Source organism: Tupaia chinensis, unplaced genomic scaffold (assembly GCF_000334495.1).
Source record: "Tupaia chinensis unplaced genomic scaffold, TupChi_1.0 Scaffold000406_1, whole genome shotgun sequence".
Lineage (NCBI taxonomy): Eukaryota > Metazoa > Chordata > Mammalia > Scandentia > Tupaiidae > Tupaia > Tupaia belangeri.
In genome coordinates this window covers 1,066,455-1,071,045 of record NW_006159908.1, presented here as the reverse complement: position 1 = coordinate 1,071,045, position 4,591 = coordinate 1,066,455, and positions in this window count along the sequence as shown.

Here is a 4,591-nt window from a genome sequence, read left to right as displayed (position 1 = left end):
CCTCTGGCAGGGGCACGGAGGCTGTTGCCGCCGCGCGCAGGGGTGGGAGCCCCGGGCCCAACTTTTAAAATTATTCAAAGAATGTTTTACTTTTCATCATTGGGACTTGGAAAACAAACCTAAAACTAATTGTCAACATGCATAGTGTTAGATAGGAGAGAAAATATCTTGACTAGTGACTAAAAGAAATATTGTCCAGCAAGGCTGAGTCTTTTCTGGGAAATAATGTCTTAGGCTGAGAGAAGCTGCTTAAGATCATCTAAGTTTCTGGTAAAGAAATTGATTAAGTAATGTTATATTTTAATTTACAAGTAGTTCTGTTTTTGAAAAGCAAATCTTGATCATGGCAATAAATGCATTCTGGTCGGAATAAAGTCATCATCATTATTATTATTATAAATGAAAAAAATGCTATTCTGTTTTACATTCTATTTCTCATTCATTTAATTTAGAGTAAGTTTGCATCCCCAAATCTGATCACATCTGAGGAAATATACAATTGATTTTGGGGCAAAACCTAGACTGTAATCACTATTCTGATGTTACCCTGTGAGATTTTTGGCAGCCCATTACAAAATACATCCAGGCAAACCCTCTTCTGTTTGCTTCTCTTCAAAACATATCATACTGAATACAAAGGTTTGTTTGAGAACATGACTGTTGTTTCTTATGAAGATATTTTGTTATTTTGAGAAGAAAAAAGGAAAAATTAAGTCTTAACATTTTGTTGTTAGCTATATGTGTAGCAGGCTCTAAAGAAGGGATTATTTACTTGAGAGTTGATGTCTTTCTTTACTTTTTCTCAAAACCCTACAAAATAAGAAACAAAAGTAAGCTACAAATGTTTAATGCATTCTTAAATCTTGAAAATACAATTCCCAGCTTCCCTCTTCTCAAATCACTAGGTTAAACTTGGCTCATTCATGTAGTTCCAATTGAAATCTGCTGGGATTTAACCTGCATAGCTAAGTGTTCAATTTAGAAGCTCTTCTTGCATTTCATTTTCACCCAGTGAAAATATGTAGTTATTACAGACAATTGTAATGTGAATTAAATTGCGCATAATTTTTTAATACTTCCAGCAGTGATTTATTTTCTAAGGACTTACTGAGGTAGGAGGCTTTTTCTGATTTTTCTTTCTAAATCAACCTTGGAGATATAAAACTTAGATTTTAAAAGATGTTATAAAAACATTAACCCTTAATATTTTATAGATTTTAGTAAAAATTTCCTGACATATAACTATGTAATCCCAAAACTATTTTTATAATTTTACACATTTCAGTTGGAAGACTATTCCATGATTCTTTATACATATATAGCCTCTCTTTTGCTTTCTAGATATTGCTATCCTCAAAATTAGAAATATCTGCTTATGTAGTTTCTTAAGACTACATATGAAAATAGGGCAATGGAGATTTCACCCTTCTTCTCTTAGCTAAGTTAATGATAAGTATTACTAGTGTTTTAATCAATACCAGTAGTAATAACATTTTTCTATAGAGTAATTCAAAATAATTATTATCCTGTGAATTGCTTCAACACTATAATTTTAAAAGCTTTATAGTTATTCCAATAAGCAGAGATCCTCTTGGTGTTCCCCTACTGTTCTCTGGAAGAATAACATTTTTTAAAAGTTTATTTTTTTTATTTTTTTTAATTTCCCAAGTCAGAGAGAAAAAAAGAGAGAGACACCCTTGGAGGGTTCCCACCATGCCTTGATCATTCCTTTAGCCTCCCAGCCAGCCAGGATCACAGGTGTGCACATACATATCAGCTGTGTTGAGCTGATCTGAGATTTAAACCCAGATCTCTCAGTGTAGCTCTAAAATCAAACAGTGGCTCCTTACTACCTGTGCCACTGTTGGTAGGCCTGGAAGAATATTTTTTACTTCACATCATATGTAAATCTGTTATTTTCTTATGGCATATTATAAGAAATAAGTTTAAATAAAATGACAATTGATATTTAATTGACCACAAAAAGAGGGTCTTCTAAAAGTTCATAGAAATTGAATATTACAAAAATACTATGAATGAACTTCAAAAATTTTGCACCAAAATACACTTAGGCTTTAATTCCTTTCTTCTGTGAACTTTTTGAAGGGTCCTCGTATTCCTTAAAAATATTAAAATAAAAATTTATAATCAGGAGAAATTTTTGTCAAAATTATTTATTTTGACAGAAAAAAATAAATAACTGGGATACTTTGAAGTTGATAATTTCCAAAATTGTATCTTTCCTAGTCTTATTTAATATAATTTCATTATCATTGTTCAAAATCACTACCCTGTTAAGACGGGGATCATTTTTTCAAACTTTGTTAGTCTACACAAATAATGCATGATTCATTTTGTAATAAAGTCAAGGTACCATTTCTTCAGTAAGTATTTATTACTTATTAAGTCTGAGAGTATGGACTAAGGATATATATTAATGACCATGAGCTAGTGGTTTTTAAAAACTAATGAGGGAGACAGGCAATTGCACAATCATTTACACTACTATTTAATTACAAGGACCCTAAGATATGTGTGTTACTTTGTAAAAACTGACAAAGAAAGATATGATCAGATCATGGTATGTGAGGAGGAAATGACCATCTATGAAGCTTAAGGCACAGGAAGAGATCCAGGTATGTGGGACCTTTATACCATGTTAATAGTTTTACAATAAAGCCCAAAATTAATGAGAGACAAGGATTTTTAAGCATGAAAACACCGTATCTGCCATATTTATATATTCCCCCCATATTTTGCTATGAAAAAACTTCAAACATCCAGACAAGTTAAAATTATTGTGCAGTAAACTCCCAAATACTCACCACATTGTTTCTATAATTATAAATACTTTGCTAGGTTTGCTGTAGCCCATTTATTTTCTATGTTTTAATTAAATTTATTTTTGACAGATTTTTAAAAAATGATGTCTAATTTACATAAAGAAAAATTTACCCTTTTTGGCATATAGTTCCATATACTTTAAGAAAGTATATAATCATGTAATTGCAACAATTAAGATAGATTGTATTTCAATATTTTTTAAGAATGATTTATTTAATTTTATTTATTCATTCATTTACCTTAGTTTGATCAGAGAAAGACAGACACACAGAGAGAAGGAAAGTGAGAAAGCGAGTTACCAGGAAATGAACTGCTGTCAGCCATGTGGGAATGTCCAGCGCCTTAACCACCACGCCACCTGCTGGCCTCTGTATTTCAGTCTTACATGAGGAAACATCAAAATGTTTTGGGAAAAAATGTAATTTACATATGAGTTTACGGCCAGTTGGTGGCATGGTGGTTAATATACCCAGATCTCACATAGCCAGCAGTAGTTTCGAGACCCAGATCCACAGGCACAAGTGTGTGTGTGTGTGTATGCCTAATATTCCCAAAAAAACAAATGGAGGGGAAGGGATTTTGACATAACCATTCCCCATGAGAGTGTGCTTTCTCTCCTTTCCTTTCTTTGTCTCTTTCTCTCTCTTTCTGTCTCTCTTCACTGAGAGCACACACCCTCTTGCTAATTAAATACATAATTTTATATGTGAGTTTATGGAGCCAGCCAGTGGTGTAGTGGTTGGGGTGACTGGGTCCCACATGACTGACTGTGCAGTTTGAGCCCTGGACTCAATGGCGAGAAGAACACGCTGGATGTATGTGTGTGTCCCCAAAATTCCAAAGAAGACAAGGAGCAGGGATTGTGGTGTGACCAGCCCTCATTGGAGTTACTTTCTCACTATCTTGCTCTGTCAGTCTCTCTTTTTATTTCTCTGTCTTTCTCAGCAAGCACACATGCACTCTGGTGACTATTAAAAAAAGGAGTATTTTCATGCAAAACAGCTTTTGAAATGTATATATAACTTTTTTTTAACCAAATACACATTTTCCATGAACTTTTGAAGAGTCTGTGTACTTTTAATGCATTTCAAAGATGTTTTCATACATTAGTACATTTCACTTTTAAGAACATCAGTATATACATCATTAAAATTCCACATTTGTTTAAAGCAACTTATAGTTTTGAGGTAAAATGTACATAAAGTAAAATGAATGGTTCATAACCTTTCTATAAGCATTAATAAATGCATAAACTTGAGCTGTGCAATGATGAACTGTATCAGGATAGGGAAGATTTCAGTCACCCCAGAAAAATATCTTTCTGCTCCTTTATAGTCAATTCTCAGTCTCACTCTATTAGCAACCTGTGCTTCAATATAAAAAAAAAAAAAATCATGTATTAGTTTTGCCTATTCTACAGTTTTTGGTAAATAAAATCAGGAGTATATATTCTTGTGTAACTTCTTTAGGTCAGTATAATATTTTTGAGATAGAGACATGTTGAGTATACCATTAGTTTTTCTGAAATTTCTGAATAGTATTTCCTTGTATAAATATACCATCTGTTTACCTACTCTCCTGTTGATGGAAACCTGAGTTGTATCCAGTTTTGGCTATGTATAAAACTAACATTAATGCTCTTATACAAGTCTTTGAAAAAAAATATATATGACAATTTTCAGTCATATAGGTAAAGATTTACTTTGTTTCACTTTTTTATTATTTTTTTAGAGGTTTTTTTTTTTTT